Source organism: Emydura macquarii, unplaced genomic scaffold (genome assembly GCF_026122565.2).
Source record: "Emydura macquarii macquarii isolate MOO-44397 ecotype Brisbane River unplaced genomic scaffold, CSIRO-AGI_Emac_v2 contig_1253, whole genome shotgun sequence".
Lineage (NCBI taxonomy): Eukaryota > Metazoa > Chordata > Testudines > Chelidae > Emydura > Emydura macquarii.
In genome coordinates this window covers 64,927,691-64,949,030 of record NW_027131390.1, presented here as the reverse complement: position 1 = coordinate 64,949,030, position 21,340 = coordinate 64,927,691, and the positions used below count along the sequence as shown (strand labels likewise).

General features: G+C 37.8%; 1 long non-coding RNA gene across 1 annotated transcript in view; it reads left to right on the top strand.

Annotated features, from left to right (window-relative positions):
* The first annotated feature begins 201 nt into the window (after positions 1 to 201).
* LOC137154130 (uncharacterized) overlaps positions 202 to 21,340 on the top strand; it is an 87,492-nt gene continuing 66,353 nt past the window's right edge. The window contains exon 1 of the long non-coding RNA XR_010920092.1: positions 202 to 289. This is a non-coding gene — a long non-coding RNA (uncharacterized lncRNA). The remainder of the gene's footprint in view (positions 290 to 21,340) is intronic.

The following is a 21,340-nucleotide window of genomic DNA, read 5'->3' as shown; positions in this document are numbered from 1 at the left end:
AGATTGCTCTTGTTGTGTATTTTTGTGATGATATAGTAGTTGACCTAGCCAATATTTAGGTTACTCAAGAAATATAGATGAGAAAACAGCTTTCTTTTTGTGCTGGATTGTGGGGGCATCAGGGAGGGAAGAGTTAAAAAGGTGGGAGGTTAAGGCAGCTGGAAACTATCAGGCAATCAGAGCCAGATGCTAGCAAGAGGAAGAGGAAGTGGGGTTGGACTGGTGGGGAAGATGCTGATTATGGCCTTGATCCCAGGAAGAGAGAGGGCTGAGGGTCAGGAAACATGAAGTAAGACTATTTCTGTTTACTTTGGGACTGTATTTTGAATAGGTTTTTCACCCTGGAAAGGGAGTGTTTTCTTTTGAACTGCCTTTGTACCTTAGGCTATGTTCTTACTGCAGAGTTAACTCAAATTCTCTAAACTGGGGTGTGCCTAGTGCTCAATCAAGGGAAGCCATACTGCAAACAAGTGTTGCTGTGCAGATCAAGTGTTAGTATTAGCAGCTCAGTGTGACTAGATTAGAACTGACAATGTGTGCTCACTCAGACTGAAGCCATACCCCTGACTGGCCAGTTAGCTTGAGTTAAAAGCACCACCACAGTGGAGTTAAAGGTTTTGTGTGTTGGAACTCAAATTAGGGGCAACTCTCACATTATAATTCAAGTTACCTGTGCAGTGAAGGCAAGCCCTTAGCTGGCAGTGCCTTAATTTGGACTGAGCTTGCACCTGGAGAAGGGATGGCTGACATGAGCTCATCCTGTGGCAGTTCACAAACAATCTCTCAATTTGGTTTACAAATGATGTTAATGATAGTCATATAAGCAAAATAAATAAATTCCACATGCATTTGGCCTCAATCTGTTGACACACCTGCATAAATCTGGATGATGCCAATTGATTGATACCAATGTAAGGGAAATCAGAATTGGGCTCACTTGCTGTTACCAGTAAATACTTTTAAAAGGAGAGAGAAGGGTAGAGAAATGTTTTGTGGAATTAGAACACTTTTTTTTTTCCCCCCCCAAACTGTGGAAGCAATTTACTTGCTGTTGATCTTTTGCTTATTGGGCCATATTCTCAGCTGGTTTAAATTGTCATAGCTTCATTTTCAATGTTGCTAAATTAATTTAAATCAGCTGAGGATCTGATTTGTTATAGCCACAAATTTTGTAGGTAAACAACTTAATCAGTCTCTGCATTTTCTGAATTGTTCTGAAGGGTGTTGTCTTTTAGGGATGTGACAAGGTTATGCTCTTCTTTTTAGTTTTTCCTTTTAGTGAAGGCTCTGTCTTCTCTGCCTGATGAATACAATCAAAAGGGAAAACCCTATTTTGTTTATACAAGTGCTATCTCATACCATTTTAAAAGTAACTCTTGCTTTCGCAGACAAGATTAGGTGCTTAGCCCCAACATATGCTACAGCTCATCCTAAATAGTTTTGAGGGTTTTAACTATTACAACACTGATCCCACACAATCCAGATTTTTCTCCAGTTCCCTCAGTGAAATCAGCCTTCAAACACCTATTATAGTAATCACTGATGCAAATTTCTCTTGTAATCACTTTTATGCAAGTGATCAAAATTGACCACAATGAAACAAGTGTGCACTCTAAGAGCAAAAATCAGGTTATGGAATTAATAGAAAGAAATAGCATTTTCCTTTTTCTCCTCTTTCTCTTTCTGGAGTCTGCACTCCCTTGAGGACCTAGTCCATTGCCTCATTCCTTAATATCTATTTATCTTTTGTCTTCTCTCTAAGGTCTATGGGAAAATTTATAATAGAGGAAATTACAAAAAAATGTTAAAACAACAGTGGATGGAATGAATTTGTAATTGTCCTGAAATGACCCCACACTGGTGCTTGGACTCATACCAAGAGGATTGTAAACATGAGTTTTGCCTGCTGCAGGCTGTACATATGATGGGCAAGGAAATGTGGTCCCAGGGGTGGGATAATAAGTATGAGGAGGGTCAGATGTTTGAAAAACTAATCATCTTGCAACAAAGGGTTCCCCCCCCCTCCTTTTTAATTTCTCCATATGAAGTGGAGTTGATCAAACTCATTCATCATGAGTCACTCCGCACGGGCTATTGCTGCTGAGGCATGCAGGATTAGACATTTCAAGAAGTCCTCAGGATAGGAGTGGGTGATCTAGTTCAGATGAAATAAGAACTGACAATGACTTTGCCTTGAATTAAAACTTTCACAGCACTTTCATCAAAACCAGAAACATTAGTTAGCAGAAATTGTACATACAATCCTGTTTTCATGACAATTTCCAGCACAAATTGTGGACTCAAAGGGGCTCCAACTCCTTTGAGGGTTTCCCATCACAAATCCTCTGTTCTTTGGAATTACAAAAAAAGAGGAAGAGCTGCATGGTAATATCTTGCAAGAATGATTTTTACCCTTGGCCTTCCTTAGCGCAAAAATGTAACTCACAATCACACTTGCAATTCCTAGCAACAAAATCCTGCTGCACCTACTAAAGCAAGGATTAGATGGCATATTACAGTTATGATATTCAAGGGGGGAAATGTTTTGCCTATTGCAGCATGAAACTGTATAAGTTTCAGAGAAATACTGGGAGCTTGTGTGCATGAATGTAAATGTTGAAAATAGAACCCTAGGTTAGTGGAGAAGTTACAGTACTGAGGGAAGCTGCTGCAGTATGTAATGACAAGGGAATGTGTACCTAACAGTCTAGTGAAATTTTTGTAGCCGCCTTCTGCTGCTGAGCATAAAGCCTTGATAAACAATAGGGAGAAAGTAACTGAGGCTACAGCATGAAGCCCAAAACAAAATGGTGAACTTTGCACTTAAATTCTGAACGCTGCTAATTAACAAGCCCTCCTTTTATTTGTAAGAATACACTGGGAGCAGTCTTGAATGACTTTTCTCTGTATAGCTGTTACATTTTGAATATTTTTTTCCAAATCCTCTTACTGTTAAGTAAAGAAAAGAGGCTCTGTCTTCTTTTGTGTGGTAAGAAGATGGATAGGGCTTTGAGCCAGAAAGCCAGAATAAGATGCTATTATATTTAGCAGTGCTCAACCTCTTTTATGCAATGAAAAAAATGGCTAAGAAGACCATATTAAATGTCATTTGGTATAAAACTGCGTTGTTTTAACCAATTAGAAAAAATTATTGATTTTTGACCATATTTGGCATACAAGTCTGTGATGAGGTATACAAACTCCACAGTGGACAGGAAAGTGTTAATGAGCTGCTGGGGGTTCAGTCAGTCCCACGTCACTACACCTGCCATAGATGTAAAGTTTGGAAGTGAGGCTAAAACCCAGCTTGCCAGGAGAGAGGGCAGACAGTTGGGTGGGGGTGAATAACTGCCTGACAGAGTGCTGCCTATCAGAACTTCTCTGAGGGAAGGCAGGCCTAATGCAGGATTTCTGGGGTGATTTGCACCCAGTTTATTGCATGTTGTTGGTGGGTAAAACTGCTGCACGTGATGCCCTGTTTAAAGGAGGCAACAAACAAAGACTTTTTATCTTACACCTGATTGGGAGGGATGGTTAACCAGTGGTGGTTAGCTGGTCACAATCATTTTAATGTTAACTGAAATCTGTCAGCAGGGGTGGGGTGAGGGTTTATAGCAAGTTCTGTTTTTATCCAAGCTGCTCTTTCTGTATGCCCAGCAGAGCCCTAGCAACTAGCCTCTTACTCCATAAATAGAGGGATGACCAGTCGTATACAAAACCAAATAGAAGTAAACTTAATCAGTTTAAAGAATCTGAAAGAATTAAAACAGAAGACCATTTGCTTTACCAAAGGACCTGCTATGCCACTGCTGGAGACTAAGGCCTTGTCTTGTGTAGAAAACTACATTAAATTAGAGCACAGCTGTGAGATGTCACAATAACTAACATGCTGTTAATCAAAACTCTCCATTAATGACAGACAGGGACAAGTCATGTTCAACATTGTCACATGGCTGTAGTTAAATCTTACCAGGATATACCCCCCCAGCTAGCTGACCCTTCCATTATCAATAAAACAGAGATATCTGCAAGGACTTGACTAAAATGGGATTTCTGAGTCAGGATATATATTTGGAAGTTTTTGAAGTGGAAAGTTGGTCTCAGTGGCAGGCAGTAATATAGTCTTAAGGTTATATAAAATAAGGAATTCCTATAGTTTAGGCTGAGGAGTTGCAGAATCTGATGACTCAAGATGCCTCCCATTTAGCTTATTACTGGTATAGAATTTAAACCATAAAAGGTAGAGTGGATGATTTCACATCTTGATTATGCTAATTCTGCTCCTGCATAACTTAATTGACTTCACTGGAGTCAATCCTGATTTTCACTGGCGGTTAAATCAGAATCAAGCCCCAAAACTGGAAAATACTGAAATCACAAGGTAAGATCCTTTCCACATATACAAGAAATGCAACTGCCTTTTGAGAACATACATGCACATGAAGAACTTGAATTCTTTACCATATATGTAGGAGTCCATGCACATTGAAACTTTTTTGAAATGTACAGTAATTTCCATCCATTCTATGAGATTGAGTTCCCAATAGGGGATCTTACTACCTGGTGATGCTAAAACAATATGTCACTAGGCAATTTTCCTCCAAAGGCAAGATCTTGAACTTTTGTCCACTAAATATTGTGTGATCCAAAAAATACTAGATTAATTTGGATGAGGATAGAAACATATTATTGGTTTATTCACTTTTGGGTGTTGTTTCTGTCATAATTCAAAAGACTTTATTCCAAGGAGTAAAGTGAATGGAAGATAAATATATAACGGGGGGAGAACTTGATAGCAAATATAAATGTAATGTAGCATTTTCCTTAAATAACCTTGTCATGAAATATGTTGGATTCTCCGTTTAGTAAATGTAGCATGCACAATAAAATGCTTTTCAGAACGGGATTGAAAATGGAATGTTTCCTAATATATTCATTTCTCTAACACAGGCATGCACAGTGAAGTTTGAACTAATGATTTCCACTGTTCCTCTCATCCAAAAGAATGAAACTGTGATATTGTATCATTCCAACCTTTTAAAAATATCAGTCTTATACAATATAACTGATGTCTTCATAAAAACTAAGGTGTTAGTCCCGCAATTGACTTCCTATGGACACAATAGCAGGATGGGGACCTTATGTACCATAGTCAGCATCAGTTTCTTAAGCAATTAAATTGCTTTTAGCTCCTGCCAAGCATGCTGTAAAACCCAAACCAAGGGAACCTATGCTTTATTGTAGTACCCAGGCTTTGTGGGTCCTCATCTGAATTATGCCTCCAAATAATTTGCATGGCTATTAATAGGCTAAGATAACTAATTCAGTCAAGTATTTTTGAGATTGCAGTTAGAATTCAACCCACTTTACAGATCTCCTGGATATGGATTTAGATCTGGTTTACTGTTGACTTGGCCATTCATGCTTTTGATGTCTTTAACTTGCAGTGTGGACATCTGGATGTTTTTGTTATTGTTCGCTGTTATTTAGTAAATACACAGATTGTGTTTGTTTTTATGTTTGAAAATACCATTTCTTCCCCTATTAGTTTTGCCTTTTTCGATTTGGCAGCAATTACATCTTTCTTGTTTCCTATGCAGCTCAAACCAGCTAACTAGCAATTAATTATTTACAGCACAACCTTATTCTATAGTTTTGGGAATCTGAGCACTCCTGTTGGTTGCCATTCTGTGTTCCATTTGCAATGACCCACACAGTACTATTCAACTCTGAAGATAGAACTAAATGCAGTTGAAACATACTTGTCACTTTACTGTCTTCAGCCTATCACAAACTAGGATTTTCCTTGTATATACTATGACAGTACCTGTTTCACATGGATACATGTAATTCCTTTGAAAACCCCTCCAAGAAAAGGAAAGGAGCTATGTGAACAAAATGCATAGATATCACTAATAGTGATGGTTTATGCTGTGAAATTGTCATGTGTTTAGTTAGCATGTAATGTGAAGATGGGCCTGTCAGACTTAGTGGTAAACATGTAATTTGTAGGTTCTTGCAATGGTAATGCTTTTCTCCAGCATTGCCAACTCCAGAAGGGAGTTAACGCACTGAACATGCCTTCCATGTTGACAATGAGATTTTTTTGGCTGCCAATGTACGAAGAACCATTTACACAGATCACTGGAGAGTTGATAGAGCAGGAAAGCATTTCCCAGAAAACAAACAGAAATGTGTTATGTCAGTTCTTTCCAGTATCCTCGTTCAAAATGGAGTTAATACTTGTACTTTCCAAAGCGTGTATATGATAATACTATAGTTCCTGGAGCACTTCCAGCATCAATTCACAATCACAAGATGCATCCTATCAAGCCAAGATAGAATCCACTATACATGCCAGGTAACTTTTTAAGTGGTACAAAGGTCTGTGGTACCCATTGTCAATATTTTTAGGATGTTTTTACAGTTTTTTAGTGATATTTTTCAATACACTTTAAAATACACAGCCTGCTGACATGCTTTATATTTTTAATATTTTGAAATTTGGCCACTGTTGTGCTACTTTCATTGGGACCATATTTTGCTATGTGTACATATACTACATAGCTGATCATTAAACCAGAAAACCATCTTTTCGGTCTAAACTTTTTATGAGCATTTGGGTTAACTTGTTACCTGACTGATTTAATAATAAGTGTAAAGTACCTTAGCAGGAGTCTCTTCATGCTGTATACTCAGGCCAAATGAGCTCTCTTCATAGAGACATCCATGAAAGGGCTAACAAACTCTGAATTATGAATTACAACTGTCTGTGGTATCATTAATGGTTTGCCTCCCACTGGAAAATGGGCAAGGAGCAAAATGCTCTTAACTCAAAGATCTTCTGAGGTCTTGAAAACAGTCTCCTAGATCTCATGACAGCTTTGTCATGGAGAGGTCCTGTTGTCTACGGAAATGCTTCTATCTGAGAAGCTATACTACCATATGTGCTTCTTGCTTCCTCCACTCCCAAGGGTGGACAGGTGGTATCTAATATGCAGAGAGATGATATATTTTGGAAAACATTTTGAAATTGTCTAAACATCCCACTTTGATGTTTTCTAAGTGAAAAATCTGTTTGTAATTACTTTTTGTGCTTTGAAAATTAACCTAACTATAGTTTAAAACACTGGAAAAAAAGGTAAAAAATTGAAATGATCTCAAATTAGAATGTTTTCATTCACCTAAACTAAAATATTCTGGGGTTTTTTATTTCAACTTTTTGTCCCAATTCTGAATGGGAAGTTTTTTGATTTTTGCAAAATTTTTCCAAGGGTGGAAAACCATTTCCTGCCTAGCTCTAATCTGGGTCTCAAACTCAGAAGGAGCAGCACTCTTACTGATCCCGGGAAAGAGCATCCACTGAATTCCCCTCCCATATCTGTGCATCAGAGTAACCTTCTCATAGCAACGCATGATATTGGAAGTACAACTGATTGTCAACAAAACAATGTGACTAAGGTGTTGCCAAATCCCATAAATAAACTGAAAAATAGATCAATGTTTTACCTTTAATCTTTTAATCTATAACCATGCTTGGTGTAATTTGTAACAATACTACTGAACATAAATAACTTTGTCAGAACTTGGATTTTGAAGTTGCAGTGTCCTTTAAAGTCAGCATTTACCTTTGATTACAGTCCATCAATTAGGTAGCAAAGAAAGAAAAATGGATTTTATTGGAAACAAGCACAAGCTGTACTATCTCCTGGCATGTCAAGCAAATTGCAATTGATTCAGGCCATATCAGGCCTTGTGCTGAGTTGCTCTTTAATTGAACAGAACAAGTATAATTTTTTAATGGAAAGGATGTCTCTACTGGAGAATTTGGGGTAGTCTCTGTATTAGGAGGACACTAAATGTAAGAGACCAAGCACTGCTAAGGATTGTTTAGCAGTATCCATAGAGAGGAATGGATTACACCAATGCTGGGGAATGCATCTCTTGGGGTCAAATATAGTTTATACTCTAGGCTAGTGTGTCTACATGATACCAATACCCTGATTCAACAAAGCATTTAAACACATAATTAAAAACCCATTGAATGAAATCTGTGCCTCATTGAAATCAATGGCAACACTTCCATTGACTTCAGTGTATTTCACTCATTGGCTTTAATAGGATTTAAATCCTTACTTGGTCCAGGCCTAAATCACCATATGAAGACTACCAAAAGCTGCAAGGAAGTTTACAGCAACTCTGTCAAACTATAAAACAGTATTTTCATAATAATTGTTACATTAAAGTGGAGCTACCCTCAATCTCTTATTTCTAACTTATTCTCTGTGCACTTTTGCCTGAAATATGTAAATGGATAGAATAAATATTTCAAGACCAAGGAAAGTGAGTGTCACAGGGTGGCTGGCCCCTGTAAACGAAGCAGATCCAGTGCCCCTGTGCTAGAATAGGTGTGGCTAATTAAGAAATTAAGGGCTGGGCAGCACCTAGGGCTAAACAATGATCAGGGAGAGGTTAGAGGGGAAGGGAACCAGTGAGAGAGACACCTGGGAGTTAGGGGATTGGAAGAGGTCTCTGAGGAAAGCTGCAGAGAGCAGCTGCTCCCTGGAAAGAGGGGGAAATTATCAGGAAGCCGGTGAGGGGGAGAGCGGGCTGGCTGGCTGGCTGACTTTCAGAAGTCAAAGCCAGTACTGGAAGGCTGAAAAGGAAGAAGAGCTAAGAGCCAAGGGAGGGGCTGGCCTGGCCTGCTGACCTTCCATGCCCAGCAAGTCATGGCTGAAGGCTGAGAACAGGAGAAGGAGACGCCAGCTGGCTCTGACAACTGGAGAGCTGAAGCCAGAGGCTAGAGAAGACTGGGAGTGAAGTGTGGCAAGGGATGCTGGAGCCATACCAAAGGGCTGAGACAGGGACACTGGGGTTCTACTTGACGTACTGTCTGTACTAAAGTTATGGGACTTGGGTTATGGCTTATGTGCATGGGGCTTTCTTTTGTAATAAATTAACCCGGCCCCCACCCCAGAGTTTTAGTACTCAGAAACACTGTTCGGACTATTTGACCAATTGGAGGGCAGGAGGAGCTGTTGCTCATGTGATTTTTTTGTTGCACAGGTCCAAACATTTAGTCATGTCAAACAACAAACCTAAGGAAATGAGAAATTGGTATTCCAAGCATTAAAATCCAGAAAAAAAGAAAAACCCTAGTAAGCACGACAGAACAAAACCTTGTTTTCTCACTGTTTTTTTTCATAGCATAAGGAATTGCATTGTACTAACTTCAAGGAGAGGGAAGAACAAGCTATTCACTAGGAACATACATGATCACAATCCCATTAATGTTAGAACAAAAGAAATTTCCTACAATTTGCATAAACTTGTTCTTGGAATAGGTCCTAAACATATGGTTTCTCCTTTCTGAAAACCAGATTGCATTTCATTAAGGTGTATATCTATTGTATGCTCTGCAGTAAACAGATGATACAAAATACGCACCATTTGTTTTTAATGTGAATTTGACTCCAACAGTTCCGAGAACTTACAACAAAATAAATTATACATATAAATTGATATTCACAGATTTTTATATAAAAGAACTTTTGGCATAGCTTTTGCATAAAAATTCACCTGACCTTTTCTGTTCATGTGTACAATTAAAGTATAAGTGTCAGAAGGAGTTTAACAAGACACAGACAGTAAAGAGTCTGCCAAATTCCTCTTATAGTATCTTGAGTAAAGATACAAGTTCCTTCTCTACAAGACACTAAATGATTAAACTGTTCATCTTGCAGCTAGTTCTTTCTTTGGGTGTTCAAATATTAAATCCAGAAAACAACCACATTTCTGTCCTTTTTTTTTTTTTTCATTGCTGTGGGCCTAATCTGGCAAACCTTCACCTGAGTAATGTGTTCTCACAATCAATAGAATTATTAGTATTAGTAAAAGTTTGCAGGGGTCTGGAATACTGTCTCTCCAGAACTACTCTGCCTTTGTCATGTTGGCTAACATCCTCTAAATCAGGGGAACTAGTCAGCAGGCTTGAACTCATGGGATAAGAAATATGGATTTTTAATTTGTTCAGTGTATTCTGATTTTAAGGATCTGGCTGAAGAATTTACCTTAAAAAATGTGGGCTTATACTCTACAAGATTTGGCCTTGGTCTTGTCTTTTAATTTATCGGGCAATAACTTTTCCACTATTAACCTCAACTGAAAACCAATGCAGACTTTTACTCTTTTCTCACTTGAACAATCCTATTGATTCTGTTGGGTTCGTGACTGTTTGAGATCATTTTCTCTGCCTACTCAAACTTAGTATCTACAAAGTCATACAGTGTGCCTAATCAAAGCTTCCTCAACTGAAAACAGCTAGGTGTTTGTGGCTGTGAAGGATTTGCTATTCCTTTTCAGATCAAATCATTTCGTTTTGGACAGAGCTATGGGCTATTTCCCATAGACTTCTAGCTGAGCTTCTCTGCTTCAGTTTCACCCAGTGATGTTCAATAACATTCTGGAAGTGCTGGAGATGCACTAACCCACTCTCTGTTCAGTAGACCCATGTACCACTTATTTGATAAAGACTAGTAATCCGATAATGGGCCAATTGTTGGAGAAGATGGCCTGTGCCACTGTATTTCAGTATAGGATGGGAAGTATTCTCAAAGAGCCATTAATAAGGCCTCTATTCAACAAAACATTACTTAATGGGGGTAACCTCTAATTCTAGATTGATTATGGAAGCCCTCTTTTTGGGAAGATGATTGAAAAGTTGTTGGCTAGTCATTTACGGAAATATTTGTATTCTGCAGATTTCTTGATCCTGATCTGTCTGGTTTGAAATCTGCTGGGAGACTAAGTGCTCTAGTGATAATGATGGCCTTCTCTTGACTGTGAAAGAGGATTATACAGATTATCTGTGAACTGGTTCTTATGCAGTTGACCATGAAGCTGTTGAGATGGCAGGAATGGATGGCCATGCTTTGAAGTAGCTTCACTCCTTTTTATACAGAAAGGGCCAGAGGATGAATTAATTTAGTGTTTGTTCACCTCTAGATGGGTAAAAATAGCAAAATCCCATTTTCAGAAGAGACTTGAGCCAGATTTCAGCAGGAATTAGGCACCTGAAAACCTTTTTAAAATCTGACCTTTAGACGCCTACATCTCCTTGAAAGTCAGTGTAGTGTCAGTCCTTAGGAACCTAAATCACTTTTGAAAACGGGACTTAGGCTCCTAAGGAAATTTGGGAAAACTTTACCCCAAACCTAGGAATTGGTCTCCAATATGTCTGATCCTTTTAATACAGTAGAATGGATGTGACCCACTCTTGACTAAAACTGGGCTTTAGATGAGGGGATAGTAGGCAGAAGCTTGGTCCAGAAAGTCTCTGAAATACTTTCAGCAGGTTGAGAGAAGCTACTGGGAAAACTGGATAGAGTTGAATCACAACTGTTAATTTTTGAAGGTAGGCGGCCATTATTTGTAAATCAAATGTTCAAACTACGGGTTTTGTTAGACCGTGGACTTCCTTTCTTCTAAATGCAGACCTTGTTAAGCTTATCCGTGCCTTTGTCACCTTGAAATTAGACCACTGTAAAGCCCTCTATTTGGGGCAACATTTGGAGACAGTTGGAAACCAAAGTTAGTGCAGAATGTGGCAGCCTGTGTGTTAAGTGGCACTTTTCATTGGGAGTGCATAATACCCCTTCTCTGTGATCTGTCCTGGTTGTGATTTGTTCTTTTTTTCCCTTTATAGTCCTAAATGATTAATCTGGGTTACCAGAGAAACCACCTCTTTCTTTGTTATGTACTGTGCCAATTTGCAATCAGTAGAGGTGTTAACTCTGAAACTCATTTGATGAAGAAGAAAAGAAGCTGTCAACAAGCCTCATCGAGATTCCTTCACTTGGGAATCTGCTTCCTATTGTGGTATGCTGGAGCCCAGACTTGTTAACATTCTGGATGCTTTGCCAGCTTCATCTAATTATGGGGTGTTTCATCCTGGAGTTTTGTTTGTATCCTTATCTTGTTACAGAAATGTTTAGCCACATAGATATGTTCCTTACTCTCTTATCTCCAAGCCAGTTATGTTAATGGCAGCTCCATCGCAAACAAACTGTAATTTTTTTTAAACATGAAGCAAATATGTCAGACAGAAATTTATACCAACATCTAATAGTGATTCCAATGGGATTTTTTTCAAATTCGTTTCTACAGAATTATCTGCAAAGTTTCTAGAAAATGTGTTCTTTAAAGCTTCACAGTGAAATGCTGGAATAAAATTATTCTCCTGTTTTTAATCTTTTAGTAGTGTCAGCAAACTGGATTTATGGTTTTATCAATCTCTATCATAATTTTGAAGATCTCTATCTGGTTATCTGTTCCCAGGAGAATCCCATCTTACTTAATGGTTTCTTCTCTAACCAATATTACATCTGATGTTGTGGTGACCTCTCTCTCTCTCTCTCTCTATATATATATACATATACATATACATATACATACATACACACACACACGAAAGTTTCCAACTAAAAGTTGGAGTTTCACCAATGTTTTTTGACTAACACCTTTTTTATTAATCTTTTATCTGCAGCCTTTTCCTTTCTTATTTTTTTCACATAAATAGTCTAAAAGTTTCAAGGAGTTTTCCTCTATAACCCCTTGTTGTTTACTGTAGTCAACATAATGGACATTTAAATAACTCATTAAGTAAGAATATATAAACGAACTAAAATTTTAGTTTTCTATAGGAACTTCTTTAGGTGACAAGGAAGTTTTAAAGCTGGTGGCTTGACCCTTTAATAAGCACTTCAACACTTTGCGGAGTTTGTATTTAGATATATACATTCAAAAGAAGCTTCTTTCTCTATAGGCTTTTACCAGACTATCTAACTTTCACATAACTATGTACCTTGTATGCTTCATAACCCTGCACAGCTCATAATCTCAACCCTTATCTGGATTTTTGAGATGTGAGGTAATTCAGTTTCTAGGCCAGCAGAGAGAGAATTATTATATGAATGGTTCCAGAGGATGCATTCTCGCCTCCTTCATGAAATATGTCAGGAATTTGGGTAATTTGACAGTATAATCATTTGATGATCTTAGTATGTAGGAACTGAATATTACTGGAAAGGAAGATCAAAGCACCAAGTTAACTTTACTTATGCTAAACTTGAACAATTGTTCCTACATCATCAGCTCTATGAAGGTATCCTATGATCTGTTTTTAAATAGAATGTTTCTCTTGCCTACCCTATATTATATTTCAGTATGTTCACACACACTAGATTTATATATCCTTCTAGGACTGTTCTTCAGAAATACAGTGTAGATTGGTTATTTTGTAGATGTATTTAGTAGTTCATCTCCAGTCAGAAACAGAGTACTCTTCCAGTGAAATAGAAAGTGTTATCACTAAAGTAATAAGTAGTAATTGCTAATATTTTTCTAGTTGTTTATTGTAAATATTCAAAAAGTTTGGGGCAGGCCTCAAGTGCCAGGTTAAAAGTCAGGCGGGAAGGACGGAGTGCATGGGAACCTGGCTCTGTGCTGCAAGCTACCTCTGTATCCGCCATGTTACTCCTGCATAGTAGAGGAGCACATATAACTAAGTGCTTCAGTGTCATGTTGAGGCTCACATTGGAGCTATGTTTCTTTAGCCGCGCTGACAGCCTGCCCACATACCTTAAGCACACGAAAGTAAGAGAGCGGACACTCAAGGGGCTTGAGGCTTCCACTCTGTGCAGAGGTCTCTGTTGAATCCTTGATTTTATTGGTGTACAGATGTAGCTTTCACTCCCAGTTGATCTTCCTGCTGCCTGTACCGTTCAGGGTACAGAGCAAGACCTTTGTATAATTCATGTCAATTTGTTTTTAATCTCTCCAAATTGTAATCAGGAAACATGCACTATTCCACCCAAGTGTAGTGCTGTGTTCTGTTACGTGTATAAATAAATACATACTCCTGTTCTGCATGCATATGCCATATGACATTTAAAAATCCCCTGATATTAAAATAACTCAGAGGCCAAGTACAACCTTGCCATGCAAAGCTTGCAAACTCCAGACACAACTACATAGGTGCTAAACACTCAGGGGTAGAAAAAGCTTATCCTCTGCCATGGCCTTTTGTATTGTGAGGAGGAACAAGAGGAAGCAGCCCAACTCTGGGAGAGTACATGTTGCATCCCCTTTATGTCATGGCAAATACTATGGGAATACTATATTTCTGGTTTTAGCATTTAGGTTAAGCATAACATTGAGATATATGACTATCTATCTTGTTGAGATAGTAAACCTTATGGGCCCTATTCAGAGTCACAGTGGGAATTACCACACTGGAAAATACTTTTTGATTTCTTCTAGTGGAAATACTTATTTTTCACTTAAGTCCTACATTCACATCTTTAGTAATTGCATCACTCACAAAATATCTTCCTTAATCTCTTGCTGGTTTAAAGAAAAAAGTATAGGGCTGTTAATCTTCAGCCATTAAAATGTTAAAGAAGCTGAATTTATCCTGAGTTTATCCAATGGCAAAAACAACTGCCATGAGCACAGATGTCTTAGCAAGGTGCTCCCAAGAGAGGGGCAAAAAGCCAAGGGTCAGAAAATTAAATGCAGAGAATTAAGTCATGCATAAGAATACTTTATTTTACAGGGTTGACAGTACAGCCAAATATTGCTTTCCTCCCCAAAAGAGTTCGTCTTTTTTTTTTTTTTTAAGGAAATGTACATTAAAATTTTGTTCATGCAACGTTAAGGTTGCACAGTTAAAATATAATAAAAGCAAGGAACTGCAGAAATCAAGGTCTAACAATAACACAAACGCCTCTGTTTTGTGATATACATTTTCTGCCTAGGATCTATACTGAGCTACACATTTAGCCTGAAGAACAAAAATATGAAATTGTATGCAATTTCCTAATTATCATAACTTTATCTACCAAAGTCCTACCGTTTCCAACATAGAACGGTGATCATCCAGTAGCTCAAATGGCTGAGGGCTACAGTTTTCGAGGGGAAGGTTCTGAGTTCTATTGTTTGTTATTGATGAAATAACACAGGGAGTATGAAGTGCCTTACTTTTTACTGTATACAAGTCTTTAGATTTGTGTTAGTTTCAAAAAGGAAGTAGATGTTTGGACCTGATCATGCAAACACTTACGCATGTACTTAACTCTAAATATGTTAGTAGTCCTGCTCATTTCAGTGGAAGAACTATTCACATTCTTTGAAGTCAAGCATGTGGATACCATAGAGAAAAGTAGGGTGGAAGATTAAATATTCATTCTTTGCAAGGATAATGGACTGATCTTTCATGGAGAAGTCAATGCCATTTACAATACATATCAGGTTTTATGATGTGATGTTGACTTATCTAAGAAATGTCACTCATCAGTGTGACCCAAAGGTTCTTGCAGGTTCCTGATCTGAATTAACTTGTGGGGATGAGAAATTCAGAGAAAACACAAGGAATGAGAGAGGTTTCAGATACCGCTTCTCTTGGTTTTCCTATGTTAAGATGAACTGGTCAGAATTTTTTGATTTAAAAATATATTTTTGATTTAAAAATAACATTTCTTATAAACTTGCACAATTTCTCCCTTTCTTCCCCCGTTTCTGACCAGAGCTATTAATATTGACATGTGATTTTTGTTTTGTTTTGGGGCTTTTAAAAGAAAAACCCAAATATCTCTACACCTTAAGTAAAATGATTCCCAGTATATAAAATACTTCTTTGTTTGACTGGTATACTTGCATGATAGAAAAATTTACTTTGATATTTCATAGAAGAGAACAGACATTTAAAGCATTTTGGAGACTGAGGGTTTTGATTGAAGGATTCTTTGGAATGAAGTTGCATCTTGAATTCAGGTTGGAAGAAAGTGGGGACCCCTCTTGATTAGAGATTGACCATTTAAAATTCCAATGAAATAAGGACAGTGAAATCCAATGTGAATCATAGCTAGGAACATCAATTTTTGAAAGAGTCTCTCTTGAATCTCCCTAAATATTAAGAATATTTCTGACTTCCCCTTCTTTCACTCAACTCTCCTCTGTACTGTCCATCCTTAATCCATCATTAGCCATTTTCAAACCTGGTATCTGATAAGATGAGAAATGAAGTGTCTTAGTATTTAGCTAAAAACACTGTTAGAAATTATTTCATTGTGCCTCTTTGTCTTAGCATTATCATCTGGTTTTCCCTTTTAAAAACTGTTTTCTTAGTTAATGCATCAGGAGTCATGGAGGATTGGGGATACATCAGTGTGGAACCTGTAGGAACTCTTCTTTCCTATGTACAGTGGTTCAAATAAAAACATGCACTGATATTTTTTTATGTCTAGGCAGGCAGTATAACACGAATAATTTAGCTAGTGAATTTTTCTTTTTAGTGAATAAAGAAAAAGCAATTTTCTAGCCATGCAGATTTTTCAAGTATTTCCATAATCAAAAGCTGTATTTTGCAAGAAAAACATCTCTGAAAACTTCACATTTTGCAAAATGGCTTTGGATCATACTTGAAATTACTGCAAACTTTGCAAAGAGTTTGAAGTTTTATAATTTCGATAACATTAACTGACTTTTTCACTGCAAAAATATTTTCAAAACCCTTCAGTTTTATATAGACAAACAGTAATCTTTAAAAATGGTTAACTACCATGGATGATAAATGGTTGTCTTTCATACATATATATGGATTTATTAAGGTCATGATTACTTTATTATATGCCTTCTCTCCTTGTACCATACCTCAGCCAAAATCTAAATGTTACCTACTGTAGCTTTAAGCAGATGTGTTGAATGGCACAGTTGAAAAGGTTCAAATTTCCAGGCTGCTCAGTGGTACAACTTTTGGGTGCATTTTGTTGCTTTCATATTCTCTATATTGCCATACTCCAGGGATTTTATGGTTTGCAATGCTCACTGAATTTACCAGTCAGTGTTCACTTGTAAGTTTTATTGAGGTTGCCCATCAGAGTTAAAAACTATTTTCCAGCTGATTCTCAGCTGCAGCAAAATCTGCTCAGTGTCTCCAAGATGGGGGAGAAGGTGACATGAAGCCGTTTATGACTCCACGATTCTCTGCCCAGAGGAACCCCAACATTTACCCGAGTGTTGGCTAAAACAATCTGTGCTCTTCTCTAATATGCTCCAGTGGGCAACAGTCCCCAAAGAATTATCTGCTAACTGAGGGCAGTTTGAGTGCAGTATCCTCCGGCTGCACTGCTGTTCTGTCCTCTAAGTCAAGGTTGATATAGAGCTGCCCCGGCTGGATCAGAACATCTGCTGAGAGCTCTTCCATGCTGCAGAACCTTCAGTAAAGGAGACACCTTCAGTTTCTATTCTTTCTGTGTCACCTGAGCAGTACAAAGTGAGTAGAGCAGGGAAAGTGATCCCTATATTTTTAAGACACTTTTTTTTTGTATTTGTATGCATAGCACAAAGCCTGATTTAATTTGTTTGTTCATTTTTACATGATGATGTTTTAGACTTGCAAAACATTTCCTGGATGTTGCTTGGATAAGTTTGGATTCTGTAACACTTTTGGCCTACACTTGTATATACAGGGAAGATGTTTTTGGAACTCTCCAACACTTGTATGGATCTTTACCAAGATGAATCAGACACTCAGGAAGTTTAGTCTTAAAACACCATTTTAAAGCCAAAAACATTTTTATTATAACCAAGTGAACTCTTACTCAGATAAAATTCCTGCCCCACCACTAGCCCAGTCCAGTACAGATGTTCTGAGATGGTCAAGCTAATGGAGGGGTAGGAATTTGATCTGAATAAAAATTCAGAATTGAGCATAATTTGTCAAAATCTACATTTTTTTTTTTTTTTTTTTTTTTGATTTTAACACTACAGTCCAGCCTAAAGAAAGAGGAATGAATATGTGCTCCAGCAATTACATTAGATGGGACATTGCTTAGAAAACAAATCTACATAAATTGTCTTCAATCCACTGCACTCTATAGATTAACTTTCTACCAGCATGTTGTTCTGTAACGCTGCTGGTACTAGTGCTAGATAGATAGAGGGCTTATGAAATATGTATGTTTCTAGAATAAGGAAAAGTCCACACTTTGTGTTGCTGAATCCTCACCATGGAGGTAACTGGATCTCAGTGCTAATTGAAGTGATCTCTCTGTATAGCTTTTGCATCAGTTTGTGAAGCAGTTGGGATGATTCTGATGAAAAATCCTACATACAGATGTAAGCTCATTAGCATTATCCAGCATTTAGCTTTGTATATGGGTCTCTTTCAAACAAAAAATGAATGCTCTTTCCCATTAGAACCCTCCATGTATCCCTTCAGCCTGCTTTCCTCTGTGTATGTGCGTGCGTGCACATATGTATATGTTAGGGCTGATTAGAAAACAAGAATGCTGTTTTGAGGAGAATGGCTGTATTGCCAAGTAGTTTGGGCACTCAGCTGGAATGTAGGAGACTGAGGTTCAAATCATGAACAGCAGGGACTTGAGAACCTGGGTCTCCTACTTCCCAGAGGGCTGACCTATCCACCTAGGGTATTATTATCCAGCAATGAATGTCTCTCTCTCCCTCTCGCTCTCCTGTTGGATCTGTTCCACATTGTAAAAATTAAATATTCATTAGGCCAAAGGAGGGTTTTGACCAAAAATTTCATCCTGGAACTGAGAAACTTTCCCAATGAAAGTTTTGTCAGAGAGAATATGTTTCTGTCAAATGTTTTGTTTTGACACTTATGTATTTTCTGATTGGAAAATGATTTCTTTTACATTTTAGAATTTACTACCAGTTCTGATGTGCAATCCAAACACACACACTACTGTTTTTATAAATGAAACGAGAAAAGGGAAGTGAAATAAAACAATGCACCTTTTGTGCTCCTTAGCACATTTATGAAGCTATTTCTTAAAGGTTTTGTCTCATGATAATCATGCAGCTTGTCGTCCTTTCAGATTTATAAAACTAACTTGAAATGCCAAAATGATCTGAATAACTGCACTCAGCACACTCCACTTGAGGGCTATAAACTTTATGCAACCCCTGAATTAAAATAGTTTGTGCCCCACAGGAAAAATGTCAGTCAATAATTGGGGGCCTCAAAAAACAGTAGGGAGGAAAAAGGTCTGCTTTCATAAGAACCACACACCCCCTACCCTCACTCCATTGTGAAAACCTTCCCATTATTTTGACTCCACCTCTCCCAACCAAAAATCCTACCTAAAGAGCAATGACTTACAAGACTGGATAAGACTTCTTTGTATCCTGAGGAGAACTGAACATCGAGCATACCTTGTCCCTTCTGTCCAATTTTAAAACATTCCTTTCGCATTCCTGTGATTTCTGTTTAATAAAGTATGCAGTATAAATGATAGAAAAGCTTGACAAAAGGCAAAATGTCTCCCAGCTTTCAAGACATTGAAAGGAATGTATTAGAGCAAGTCTTGATCCAGCAAAGCACTTCTCCATGTTTTAACTTCAACCAGCATATTAGTAGTCCCATTGACATCAATAGAACTACGAACGTGGTTTAAAGTTGAGAACGTGTTTAAGGGATTTGCTGGCAATTCCTTGTCCTTTTTACTATACAGGCTGAGTTTTAGGCCCACACTGTGGGTTCCCCCCTCACACTCTTACTGGATAGTAGTTACTTCAGTGAAATCATTTGGGGTTGCTTACAAAGCAAGGTGCTACTCACTGCAAATAAACGGTAATAGACTCTGACCATTAGAATGTTCATTATTAGAAGAAAGATCTTTGTACCTTGGATCTTTGGAAATGTTACTTTCTAACATTTGTTTTTAAAAGGTGCATTCTCATGTAAAGTCCCTTTTTATATAGGATGACCACTGGTCTGATTTTACTGTATGTTGGCTCTCAGCTCCACTGAAGTTAATTTACAGAATTTCCTTGCCTTTGTCATCTGTAGGTCAATGATAAATTTATAACTCAAATGCTTATAAGTGGGGAGATGAAAACCTAAATATTTTCATTACTCTATCTTGGGTACATATATGGCCCCTATTATCATAATATCTTTAATGTACTTAACTTAATAATATCCTTGTGTGGTATGGAAGTAATATTATCCCAGTTTTACAGGTAGGGGACTTAGGCTTTGCCTGCATTGGAAAGGGTTTGCCACTATAGCTATGCGTGCAAACCCTCCTAGTGTAAATGCAGTAAATATACTGGGAAAGAGTTCTATTGCTGATTTGGGTTATACCAATTCTCCAAATAAAATTAAGCTATGTTGGCAAAGGACTTCAGGCTTTTGGCAGCATAGCTATGTCAGTTGGAGGGGGTGATTCCCTTCCCACCCACCCCCATCCCCCCACCAGAATAGTTGTGCCCTCAAAAAGTGTAGACCCAGGCTAGGGACTTTTTTACACTTAAAATGCTGCAGCGGTAGTGCTTTGGTGAGGATACTACCCTTGCTGACAAAGAGGGGATTCTCCCATTGGAGTAAGAAATCAGTGTCTCCAAGAGGCAGTAGCTAGGGCAATGGAAGAATTCTCCCATTGATCTAGTGCAGGCTACAATGGGGGTTAGGCTGGTTTAACCGCATCGTTCAGGGGTATAGATTTTTTCACACCCCTGAGCAGACCTAATTTCCTAGTGTAGACAAGATCTAAGTGACTTCTCAAGGTCACACAGGAAGTCTGTGGTCAAATAGGGAACTGAACTCAGGTTGTCAATCTCCTATTACATTACCCTGGCTGTATAAATAAAATATTTGACTACTAGATCGTTTAAAAGTATATTTAGATATGTACATTATCTTTAATGTGCTTGAGGTGAGTTATCGCAGGAACCTATCTTTTCAGTTAATGGATTTTGTGCATTTAAATGAAAATCTTAAACATTGGATTAAAACATGGTTTGCTTTTTTTTGTTTTTTGTGTTCAATTTCCTGTTTCCTTTTCTTAAGGGGGGGGAACTGCCTGTGCTTAATAATCTCAAGTTCTAAATGGTCAATATGGGTTTTGAAATTCATGCCTCATTGAAGTGAATAAATTCGAGAGGGAGAGTTGACACATCTGCTGCTATTGTTAAATAGGAACCTTTTCTGGAGGGTTGGGTAAACAAGGAAGCAGCACATCTGGTTAGTTGATATTTTTACAATGGAACAAGGATGACTTTTTTTTATATTATCTTTAAAATATGCACAATTTGTAGAAAAAGTAAATGGGAAGAAATCTTTTCCTCTGATCAGTCACAATTTGCTTTGCCTGATGTAACTGTAGGATTGTGCTGTATATATTAAACTGTGAAACTATATATATTACTATGAAACATACAACTTCTTGTGGCACTGTCCAATCAGTGAGAGAGTAGCGTACTCCAACTTCCACAATAATCAGTGCAGTTGTGAACCAAATCCTGCTGA